Source organism: Lolium perenne, chromosome 4, assembly GCF_019359855.2.
Source record: "Lolium perenne isolate Kyuss_39 chromosome 4, Kyuss_2.0, whole genome shotgun sequence".
Taxonomy (NCBI): domain Eukaryota; kingdom Viridiplantae; phylum Streptophyta; class Magnoliopsida; order Poales; family Poaceae; genus Lolium; species Lolium perenne.
The window spans coordinates 146,551,687-146,564,981 of record NC_067247.2 but is presented as its reverse complement, the minus strand read 5'-3'; positions in this window follow the sequence as shown (position 1 = coordinate 146,564,981).

Genomic DNA, 13,295 nt, shown 5'->3' with positions numbered 1-13,295 from the left:
AGTCGTGAGCGGGGTGCTCAGCTTCGCCCGGACTTCTTCCAGCCGGGATGGTGGTGGTGGCGCCTTTGCGCCCGAGGCAGACGCGCCGGCCGTGGTGGGGCACTCCAGGTCCGGACCACGGACGCGCGTGGACTTGGCCCCGGCGTCGTCGCCGGCTGCCATGACTTCATGCATGATGCAGGAGCTGGCGGCGGTGTTGCTGATGCCGGCTCCGGGAGGAGGGCTTGCGCAGCGCAGCACCCGCTGCGGGTAGCGCGGCGGTGCGACGGTGGCGACGTAGACGTCGAAGCCGCCGAAGGAGATGACGCTGCCGCCGGCTGGGAAGGGCCGGTCGGCAAAGCAGCCAGCATTGTCGCTGACGCAGTCGAGGGAGCCGAATCTCCAGACCAAGCCTGAAGCGACTCGCTCGCCGGTGGTGATGGTGAGGCCCGTCCGGATGAAGACACCGGCCGCAGACGCTGAAGGCCCCATGGTGGACGCCAAATGTCGTGGTATCGTCACGGCATATGCCATAGGATGGCTAAAGAAGGTGGTTCCTACCGGGTCTACGGTGGTATCCGGATGCGGGTATGGGCACGAGCGACACGGCGATGTACCCAGGTTCGAGGCCCTCCGATGGAGGTAACACCTCTACTCCTGCTATGAGTGTATAAGATGTATCACAGTACAATGGTGCTCCTAGAGCTGTATCCGGCTCCTCCTGGGAGGCTAAGGAAGACGATGGTCTCTCTCACAGGGCAGCGCTAAGACTAGAATGAGTGTGGAATGATCGATCGTCCCCCGCACGAGGGGGGTAATGCAGCTTATATAGGCGCTGGCACTTTACATAAGAGTCCCTAAGACCTAGTGGCCGGTTGGCCGGCTTCGGCTTCTGCTCCTTCCTGAGGCGTTGGCGTCAGGAGCCGTTGAGGCCTCATGGCCTGTCCCATCCGCCTGCCGGAGTCAGCGGTATGGAGAGGAGGTGTCCCTGTCGCCATCATGACCTGTAGCTGTACGGCGCCATGATGCCCTGTCCGGCGTGGCACTGTTGCTCTACAGTGCCCCGCCCTTTACGGAAGGTGAGATCATCGCGGACTTTAGGAGCCGGAATACCTTTCCAGTTCCTTCTCCTGCAAGCCTCACCAACCCGGACCATGTTAGGGAGAAACAAACCAAGCCGGATATGGCAAGTTGAAGCCGGCCCAACCACAGCGCAGTCGGCTGCAACCAGGCCAGCGTGGACTTTGAACCAGCCGGCTCCCAAGGCAGCCGGCCACGGCTCCAGCCGGCTGCTCCTCAGCTGGCCTTTGCCGCGGGCCGACATGCCTTGAGCCGGTTGTTCTTAGTCCTTTGCCCTACCCGGGGTCTTCCCCCCGACAAGCTGTTGTATTTCTTTTAACTTTGTTGGCTTCCGCATTGTCACGATGACCTGAATTTTCTACGGGTTAGCCTCAATTCCTCTTGCTGACACCAGAAACCCGAGAAGCTCTCCCGCAGGAACACAGACAGAGCACTTCGTCGGGTTCAGCTTGAGGCAGAATTTATCGAGGTTGTCGAAAGTTTCCTTGAGATCATCAATCAGGGTTGACCCTGTCTTTATTGTTATGATGACATCGTCAATGTATACTTGAACGTTCTTGCCGATCTGTGTAGCAAGGCACTTTTGCATCATCCGCTGATATGTTGCTCCCGTGTTTTTCAACCCGAAGGGCATTGTTCTATAGCAGAACACGCCATAGGGTGTTATGAAAACTGTTTTGACCTCATCTTCTTCTTTTAGTCGAATCTGATTGTAACCAAAATATGTGTCCAGGAAGGAAAGACGTTCACAGCCTACCGTGGAGTCGATAATTTGATCGATCCTTGGGAGGGGAAAGTGATCCTTTGGACAATGTTTATTGAGACACGTGAAGTCGACGCACATGCGAAGGACCTTTGTGTTTTTCTTCGGGACCAATACTGGGTTAGCTACCCACGTGGCTTCTGTAGGTATCTCTTTGATAAATCCAGCTTCTCTGAGTCGATTAATTTTTGACAGCATAGCTTTGCGGTTTGGTTCCGAAAAACGCCGCAAAGGTTGTCTGATTGGCCTAGCCAATGGATCCAAATTAAGGGGGTGCTCGGCAAGTTCCCTGGGTACTCCTGGCATGTCTGCTGGACACCATGCGAAGATTTCCCAGCGCTCACGGAGGAACTCGATGAGCGCGCATTCCTATGCGAGGTCCATGTTTGTTGCGATTGCTGTCGTCTTCTTGGGATCTGTCGGGTGAATCTGCACTTCCTTGGAATTTTTGGTTGTATCAAAGGTTGGCTCCTTTAGTGGCCTCCCTCCATCCGGCAACACATCATAATTAGTTGTGAGCCTTGACACCATATACTCTGCCTGCATCCCGAAAGTTTCTGACAGCCGATGAAAGTCCTTGTCGCACTTATCCGCTAGCGCAAAACTGCCTTTTACTGTGATTGGGCCTTTGGGTCCAGGGAGTCTCCATAACAAATATGTGTAATGTGGTACCGCCATAAATCTGGCATACGCGGGTCGTCCCAATAGAGCATGGTACTGTGATGGGAAATCCATGACTTCGAATTCCAGCCTTTCTATCCTGTAGTTTTCTCGGGTTCCAAACTGAACGTCGAGATTGATCTTCCCCAGTGGATAACTTGGCTTATCTACAGTGATACCATGAAAACGTGTGTCCGTTGGTTTTAAGTTCGCCAGGGATATATTCATCCTCCTCAATGTATCTTCGTACATGAGGTTTAAACTGCTGCCTCCATCTATGAATACTCGTGAAACATCGAATCCTGCGATCACTGCTGGTAAGATTAAAGCTAATTTCCCTGGTCGAGGGACTTGCTACGGGTGGTCCTCTATGGTGAAGCCAATGTCTTGTCCCGACCAATTCAGATACTCTATTATTGGTGGAGGCATCTTTTCCGCCATGAAAACTTGTCGCGAAATTACTTTCTGAGCTCTATTGGATGGCCTAGCTTTCTGGATCATCGAGACCGCACCATTGGTGTTGATATAGGGAGGCGGGTGTGGAGTTGCCGCCAATTGCAACTGGTGTCGATTTTCGTCTGTGATTGCGGGAGGAGGTGGAAGGTGTATCTCACTCCTTGGCCCCTGAGGGTTTCTATTTGCTGCCTGTGCGTTGGCATGCCCCGCAAACCTGTTCAGCGCCTGGAACGTTCGGCAATCCTTCTGCAGATGTCCCGACTGCCTCTTCCCATTGCTGTCGAGATAAAAATGCATCTGACATGGTCCTTTCATCATATCTTCGGGAGATATGTATGGCCTCTGGAACCTTGGACCATTATTTTGCCTGTTGGGGCGTGGACTATCCCTGTAATCGCTACGCTGTTCACCACTTTTTTGATAATCATCTCGATTATTATTTCGGCTATTTCCTCGGAAGCCAGCCGATATTTGGACGGGACCGTCATAGTCGGAGTATTGGCGATACAATTGTCGTCTATTTTGAATATTTCGATTTCGATTCTCCTCAGGTGACCTATGCCGTTTATTGTGAACAACATCTTATCCATCTGCCCAGCGATTTGCTATTTCCATCAATGCTGCTATGGTTTTTGGGTTAGTCCTTCCCAAGTCCTCAATGAAATCTTTTCTTTGGATCCCAGCGACAAAAGCATCTATCGCTCTCTCGTCAGATATGTTTTCTGCTGAGTTTTTGATAATATTCCACCTCTGGATGTACATCCTCATCGACTCATCATACTTCTGTCGACAGGCTCTCAATTGTTCTATTGACGCAAGTTTCTTGCATGTGGATAGGAAATTCTTCACGAACATGTCCTCGAAAGTTTCCCAGCTGTCGATGGATCCAGGTGGTAGCTTCTTAATCCATGATCGTGCTGCTCCACTCAAGTATACCTAGATGCTCTGCATGGCAGTTGCTTTTGTTCCACTCGTCAACTTTACTGTCTCCAAGTAGTCGACTAGCCAATCCTCCGGATCTTGCAAGCCATCGAACTTCTTGTAACTATCGGGTAATTTGAAACCAGATGGAACTCGCGTTTTGCGAACTCGTCGAGTGAAACAGGGGAGTCCGCACATCTCCTCCTCGTCAACCTCTAGTGACTGCCGACGTTCTCTCCTTTCTTGACGCGCCCTGTCGACCTGCGCCTGTGTCGTCGTATCTCTTGCCGATGTTCTTGGGGGATCCTGTACTGCTCCTGTAGGTCGTGGACTATTTTGTCTCGCAGCACCTTCGGGAGGTGTGCTTGTTCCTGCAAACGCTGTCCCCATGACTCAAACTCCTGCCATAGCCATGTTATACAATGCCTCTCTTGGATCTCCTGGGGGTGGCCTGTTTGCCAGTATAAAGGCCTGTTTCGCCATATATCCAGCTTCCGGTGTTTTAGGAATAATATTTCCTCTCGTGTCTATTGACATAAAAGACATGTCGAGGTTCTGGATCAGATGCTCCCTCTCGCCTTCAGGTATGTTCTGCAGCCGCGATCTTCCCCTATTACGAGCGTCTCTGTGATTATCTCCCGAAGTTCCTGACTGTCAACTCAACTAAGTTCGTCGCCTGCTTGACGCGAAAGCGGCGGCTTTCCTTTTTTCAAGCTCAATTTTCTGTTTTTCAAGTTCTCGTCCAGCACGGGCAAGTTTGTATTGGTACGCTTGCAACTCTTCGGCTGTTGCAGTCGTACTCATCGGCTCTGTGTCGTTCATGGCTCTTGCCGCTCTGTCCCAGGCTGCTTGCGGAAGTTGCACCATCTGTCGCGTTGCATGCCCGACATACTTGGTGCCCAAACCTCGCATGAGATCAGCGGGATCGATGTATGGATTTCCCACATCATCAAAAGCCTCCGACGTCTCCTCCTGCGGGCGACTTGATTCTCCAATTACGTAGACTTGATGATATTTTGGATTTTGACTTTCGTCAGGGTTGGTGACACCGTCGCTTAGATCGGCGAAGACCTCCTGAACAAAAGTAGATTTGTCGATGAAATCGAAGCTGTCGATGTTGTCTGAGTCGTTGCTTATATTGGAGTCCGCAGACGACCCGATGGACACGCTGCCAAAGATCTTGACGAGTTTTCTGCTTGAGGCGGACTCGACGAAGCGTGGCGACGATATCTCTTCGACGCCCAGCTTGAACAATGATGATGACCCCGACAAATCGGAGTTGGCTGATGTCTACGGGTGCTTCTATTCTTGTAGACAGTGTTGGGCCTCCAAGAGCAGAGGTTTGTAGAACAGCAGCAAGTTTCCCTTAAGTGGATCACCCAAGGTTTATCGAACTCAGGGAGGAAGAGGTCAAAGATATCCCTCTCAAGCAACCCTGCAATCACGATACAAGAAGTCTCTTGTGTCCCCAACACACCTAATACACTTGTCAGATGTATAGGTGCACTAGTTCAGCGAAGAGATAGTGAAATACAAGTAGTATGAATGAATATGAGCAGTAGTAACGGCGCCAGAAAAGTGCTTGCTGGCGTGCAGTTGATGGTAGTAATATTGCAGGAAGTAAAGATGTAGTAAAACAGTAAACAAGCGATGATTGCAGTATTTGGAAACAAGGCCTAAGGATCATACTTTCACTAGTGGACACTCTCAACATTGATCACATAAATAAATAAGTTATCTTCCTTTGTGCTACATATACTCTTGTTTGATAATGAACACCATTCGTTGTGTAGGGCTACAAGAGCACCTCAATGCCGGAGTTAACAAGCTCCACAACATTCGGCATTCATATTTAAGTAACCTTAGAGCATAATAGATCTTTGCAATTTAAACCGAGTACTAACATAGCATACACACTGTCACCTTTACACTATGAAGGGGGAATAAATCACATCAATACTATCATAGTAATAATTAACTCCATAACCTACAAGAGATTATGATCATAGCCTACGCCAAGAACTACACGATGCACACACTGTCACCATTACACCGTGAAGGAGGAATAGAGTACTTTAATAACATCACAAGAGTAGCACATAGACTAATAGTGATACAAAGCTCATATGAACCTCAATCATGTAAGGCAGCTCATGAGATCATTGTATTGAAGTACATAGGAGAGAGATTAACCACATAGCTACCGGTACAGCCCTTAGCCTCGAGGGAGAACTACTCCCTCCTCATGGGAGACAGCAGCGTTGATGAAGATGGCGGTGGTGTCGATGGAGAAGCCTTCCGGGGGCACTTCCCCGTCCCGGCAGGGTGCCAGAACAGAGACTCCTGTCCCCCAGATATTGGCTTCGCGATGGCGGCGGCTCTGGAAGGTTTCTCGTACCGTGGCTTTTTCGTATCGAAGATTTAGGTCAGGGACCTTTATATAGGCGAAGAGGCGGAGTCGGAGGGGGTACGGAGCCGCCACACAACAGGGTGGCGCGGGCCCTAGCCTGGCCGCGCCAGCCCCATGTGTGGGCCCCCTGTGGCTCTCCTCTGGTGGCTCTCGGGTGTTCTGGAAGCTTCGTGGAATTCTAAGATGCTGGGCGTTGATTTCGTCCGATTCCGAGAATATTTCCTTACTAGGATTTCTGAAACCAAAAACAGCAGAAAACAGCAACTGGCCCTTCGGCATCTCGTCAATAGGTTAGTTCCGGAAAATGCATCAAAACGATATAAAGTGTGAACAAAACATGTAGGTATTGTCATAAAACAAGCATGGAACATAAGAAATTATAGATACATTTGAGACGTATCAAGCATCCCCAAGCTTAGTTCCTACTCGCCCTCGAGTAGGTAAACGATAACAATGATAATTTCTTAAGTGACATGCTACCAACATAATCTTGATCAACATTATTGTAAAGCATATGAGATGAATGCAGCGATTCAAAGCAATGGTAAAGACAATGAGTAAACAAATGAATCATATAACAAAGACTTTTCATGAATAGTACTTTCAAGACAAGCATCAATAAGTCTTGCATAAGAGTTAACTCATAAAGCAATAGATTCAAAGTAAAAGCTTTGAAGCAACACAAAGGATGATTAAGTTTCAGCAATTGCTTTCAACTTGTAACATGTATATCTCATGGATAATTGTCAACATAAAGCAATATAACAAGTGCAATAGGTAAACATGCAAGAATCAATGCACACAGTTGACACAAGTGTTTGCTTCTAAGATAGAAGGAATAGGTAAACTGACTCAACATAAAGTAAAAGATAGGCCCTTCGCAGAGGGAAGCAGGGATTAAATCATGTGCTAGAGCTTTTCAAGTTTTGAAATTATATAGAGAGCATAAAAGTAAAGTTTTGAGAGGTGTTTGTTGTTGTCAACGAATGGTAATGGGTACTCTAACTACCTTATCAACCAGACTTTCAAGAGCGGCTCCCATGAAGGATGTTATCTCTACCAGCAAGATAGATCATCCCTCTTCTCTTTTGTTTACACATGTACTTTAGTTTAGTTTTTTTATGGATGACACTCCTCCCAACCTTTTGCTTACACAAGCAATGTCTAACCGAATCCTCGGGTGCCTTCCAACATTCACATACCATGAAGGAGTGTCTATTTGCAAAATTAAGTTGCTTACTGATGAATCAGAGCAAAACATGTGAATAGAATTATTAATGCAAGTTAATTAATTGGGGCTGGGCACCCCATTGCCAGCACTTTTTGCAAAATTATTGGATAAGCGGATATGCCACTAGTCCATTGGTGAAAGTCTGTCAGAAGTAAATGACAAGGTTGGAAGATAAAACACCACATACTTCCTCATGAGCTATAAAACATTGACACAAATAAGAGATAATAGCTTTTGAATTGTTTAAAGGTAGCACATGAAGTATTTGCTTGGAATGGCAGAGAAATACCATGTAGTAGGTAGGTATGGTGGACACAAATGGCATAGTTTTTAGCTCAAGGATTTGGATGCACGAGAAGAATTCCTCTCAATACAAGGCTAGGCTAGCAAGGTTGTTTGAAGCAAACTCAAGTATAAAACGGTGCAGCAAGACTCACATATGAACATATTGTAAGCATTATAAGACTTTACATCGTCTCCTTGTTGTTCAAACACCTTAACCAGAAAATATCTAGACTTAGAGAGACCAATCATGCAAACCAAATTTTAACAAGCTCTATGTAGTTCTTCATTAATAGGTGCAAAGTACATGATGCAAGAGCTTAAACATGATCTATATGAGCACAACAATTGCCAAGTATCAAATTATTCAAGACATTATACCAATTACCACATGAAGCATTTCCTGTTTCCAACCATATAGCAATTAACGAAGCAGTTTCAACCTTCCACTACTACGAAATGGCTATTCAGTGGCGCACCACTATTCCCCATCAGTGGCGCACTGCTGGTGCGCCACTACAATCACGCCACTGCTAACTTTTAGTAGTGGCGCACTAGTGGTGCGCCATTGCTATTTGGCTTAGCAGTGGCGCACCAGGTAGTGCGCCACTACTAGCTTCATGGTGCGCCACTCCTAAATGTCTGAGGTGCGCCACTGGACAGAAACAAGGTGCGCCACTACTAAAATTTGAAATTTCTAGATCTGGATCTGGATCTGGATCTGGCACTTGTTTTTCGAATTTTTTTGGCTCGTTATTTTTTCTCGTTTTTGTTGCTAGAATTATTTGTGCAATGTTCAATCTCATTTTTCTTAGCCTAGCCGCCGGTGAGGATGGATGAGAGAGGAAGGAGAGGTGAAGAGAGGTGAGGAGATGGAGGATGTAGAAGAGGATGAACAAGAGGACGGAGGCTAGAGGTAATGGAGGCCAGAGGGTCGCCGGAGGGTCGCCGGAGGGTCGCCGGAGGATCGTCATCGGAGGGTCGTCGGAGAGTAAGGTCACCGGAGGTCGACATAGTGCGGAGGTCGCCGGAGGTGAAGAGAGGAGGAGAGGAGAGGACGAGAGGGGTAGGAGAGGTGAAGAGAGGAGGAGAGGAGGAGGAGGAGAGGAGGAGGAGGAGAGGAGAATGAGAGCAGGAGAATGTGTGGAGGAGGAGGGAGGAGGGAGGAGGGGGTAAGTGGCTATCTCCTCCCACTTTGAATCCCGGCCATTTTGAAATTCATGGGCGGGAAGCTTAGCAGTGGCGCACCAAGGCATGGGTGCGCCACCGCTACTTTTTTTCTATTTTTTCCCAAAATCTAAAACCTGAAAAAAGTCCTGTTTCTATTTTCCAATTGACGAATTCATTTTTTCTCCAAACGTACGGCCGTTGAATTTGAATAGGAAATTTCGCGTAGATAGATTTTGATATAAAAAAGTTTTTCATCGGAGGTCGTATGCAACCAGAAATCCCGTTTTACCGAAAGATGACGGCATTTTGCATAATATATCAAAATTCATTTTTTTAAAATTTCACTAAACCTAGATGACATATTACATGGGCATCTAAGTGGCGCACCAAGCATGGTGCGCCACTACTAAGTGATGCCCAAACATGTCCATCATCCCCTTTACATAGCAATGGCGCACCATGTAGAGGTGCGCCACTGCTACATAAAATAGCTGTGGCGCACCTCTACATGGTGCGCCATTGCTATGTACAAGGTTGGGTCAAACCCATGGTCAAACTTAGTGGTGGCGCACCACAGAAGAGGTGCGCCACTACTACATTTTTTATAGTGGCCCACCACTTTTCGGTGCGCCACTGCTAAGTAGTAGTGGCGCACTGCCCTCCTGGTGCGCCACTAACACCCATCTTACGGCTAGGCCTTTTCCTAGTAGTGTTCGCCATGAACATTAAGAGATAGAACTAAGAACACATGTGTTCATATGAACCAACGGAGCGTGTCTCTCTCCCACACAAGCATTTATTCAGAGAATGAAAATAACAAAACGAAAATAAAAGCACACAGACGCTCCAAGTAAAGTACATAAGATGTGACCGAATAAAAATATAGTTTCAAGAGAAGAAACCTGATAAATTGTTGATGAAGAAGGGGATGCCTTGAGCATCCCCAAGCTTAGACGCTTGAGACATCTTGAAATATGCAGGGATGAACCACGGGGGCATCCCCAAGCTTAGACTTTTCACTCTTCTTGATCATAGTATATCATCCTCCTCTCTTGACCCTTGAAAACTTCCTCCACACCAAACTTAAAATGAACTCATTAGAGGGTTAGTGCATAATCAAAAATTCACATGTTCAGAGGTGACACAATCATTCTTAACACTTCTGGACATTGCCCAAAGCTACTGGAAGTCAATGGAACAAAGAAATCCATCCAATACAGCAAAAGAGGCAATGCGTAATAAAAGGCAGAATCTGTTAAAACAGAACAGTCCGTAAAGACGATTTTTTTAGAGGCCCTGGACTTGCTCAGATGAAAATGCTCAAATTGAATGAAAGTTGCGTACATATCTGAGGATCACGCACGTAAATTGGCAGATTTTTCTGAGTTACCTACAGAGAATCCTGCCCAAATTCGTGACAGACAGAAATCTGTTTCTGCGCAGTAATCCAAATCTAGTATCAACCCTACTATCAAAGACTTTACTTGGCACAACAATGCAATAAAATAAGATAAGGAGAGGTTGCTACAGTAGTAACAACTTCCAAGACTCAACAAAACAGTAACAAAATAAAGACATGGGTTATCTCCCAAGAAGTTCTTTCTTTATAGCCATTAAGATAGGCTCAGCAATTTTAATGATGCTCACATAAGAAATAAGAGTTGAAGCAAAAGAGAGCATCAAAAAGCAAATTCAAAACACATTTAAGTCTAACATGCTTCCTATGCATAGGAATCTTGTAAATAAATAAGTTCATGAAGAGCAAAGTAACAAGCATAGGAAGATAAAACCAGTGTAACTTCAAAAAATTCAGCATATAGAGAGGTGTTTTAGTAACGTGAAAATTTCTACAACCATATTTTCCTCTCTCATAATAACTTTCAGAGGCATCATGAACAAACTCAACAATATAAGTATCACATAGAGCATTCTTATTCACATGCATAAAAGTATCATTACTCTCCACATAAGCATAATCAATTTTATTAGTTGTAGTGGGAGCAAATTCAACAAAGTAGCTATCATTATTATTCTCATCATCAAATATAGGAGGCATATTGTAATCATAATTAAACTTATCCTCCATAGTAGGCGGCACCAAAAGACCACTATCATTATAATCATCATATATGGGAGGCATATCATAATCAACATAAACTTTCTCCTCAATACCCGGAGGGCTAAAGAGATCATTTTCATCAAAACCGACCTCCCCAAGCTTAGGATTTTCTATATCATTAGCAACAATGGTGTTCAAAGCGTTCATACTAATATCATTGCTACTAGCATGCAAATAAGGTTCCATAGGTTTTTTAATTTTCGCATTAAACCATTCATGTCTTGACTCAGGAAATAGTTTAAAAAGCTCACAGATGTTTTCCATTATGCCTTACTAGTGTTTAACAAGAAACAAAAAGATGCAATTGCAGGATCTAAAGGAAATAGCTTCGAGAACACACACAACGGCAACAGAAAAGTACTTAGTTACCTGGGACCGGAGTATGAGTGCCTTTTACCTTTCCTCCCCGGCAACGGCGCCAGAAAAGTGCTTGATGTCTACGGGTGCTTCTATTCTTGTAGACAGTGTTGGGCCTCCAAGAGCAGAGGTTTGTAGAACAGCAGCAAGTTTCCCTTAAGTGGATCACCCAAGGTTTATCGAACTCAGGGAGGAAGAGGTCAAAGATATCCCTCTCAAGCAACCCTGCAATCACGATACAAGAAGTCTCTTGTGTCCCCAACACACCTAATACACTTGTCAGATGTATAGGTGCACTAGTTCGGCGAAAAGATAGTGAAATACAAGTAGTATGAATGAATTTGAGCAGTAGTAACGGCGCCAGAAAAGTGCTTGCTGGCGTGCAGTTGATGGTAGTAATATTGCAGGAAGTAAAGATGTAGTAAAACAGTAAACAAGCGATGATTGCAGTATTTGGAAACAAGGCCTAAGGATCATACTTTCACTAGTGGACACTCTCAACATTGATCACATAAATAAATAAGTTCTCTTCCTTTGTGCTACATATACTCTTGTTTGATAATGAACACCATTCGTTGTGTAGGGCTACAAGAGCACCTCAATGCCGGAGTTAACAAGCTCCACAACATTCGGCATTCATATTTAAGTAACCTTAGAGCATAATAGATCTTTGCAATTTAAACCGAGTACTAACATAGCATACACACTGTCACCTTTACACTATGAAGGGGGAATAAATCACATCAATACTATCATAGTAATAATTAACTCCATAACCTACAAGAGATTATGATCATAGCCTACGCCAAGAACTACACGATGCACACACTGTCACCATTACACCGTGAAGGAGGAATAGACTACTTTAATAACATCACAAGAGTAGCACATAGACTAATAGTGATACAAAGCTCATATGAATCTCAATCATGTAAGGCAGCTCATGAGATCATTGTATTGAAGTACATAGGAGAGAGATTAACCACATAGCTACCGGTACAGCCCTTAGCCTCGAGGGAGAACAACTCCCTCCTCAGGGGAGACAACAGTGTTGATGAAGATGGCGGTGGTGTCGATGGAGAAGCCTTCCGGGGGCACTTCCCCGTCCCGGCAGGTTGCCGGAACAGAGACTCCTGTCCCCCAGATATTGGCTTCGCGATGGCGGCGGCTCTGGAAGGTTTCTCGTACCGTGGCTTTTTCGTATCGAAGATTTAGGTCAGGGACCTTTATATAGGCGAAGAGGCGGAGTCGGAGGGGGTACGGAGCCGCCATACAACAGGGTGGCGCGGGCCCTAGCCTGGCCGCGCCAGCCCCATGTGTGGCCCCCTGTGGCTCTCCTCTGGTGGCTCTCGGGTGTTCTGGAAGCTTCGTGGAATTCTAAGATGCTGGGCGTTGATTTCGTTCGATTCCGAGAATATTTCCTTACTAGGATTTCTGAAACCAAAAACAGCAGAAAACAACAACTGGCCCTTCGACATCTCGTCAATAGTTAGTTCCGGAAAATGCATCAAAACGATATAAAGTGTGAACAAAACATGTAGGTATTGTCATAAAACAAGCATGAAACATAAGAAATTATAGATACGTTTGAGACGTATCATTGGCCACCGACGATCTCGACGAAACCGGAATCTCGAAACGATGTGATCCCTCCTTTCCGACTCGGAAGTGGAACTTCCCGAACATCATCTCCATAGGCTCCTCCAAATACGCATATGCATCCACACGGGAGGGCGGGTGAGGAACAAAATCGACTAGATCAGTTTCGATCTATTTACCTCTGTCCATTGTGTTGCTTGCCACTGAAGATGTCGATGATGTTGAGCGTGTCATCGAGATCAGATCCTTGTCGCCTTCAATTCCCACA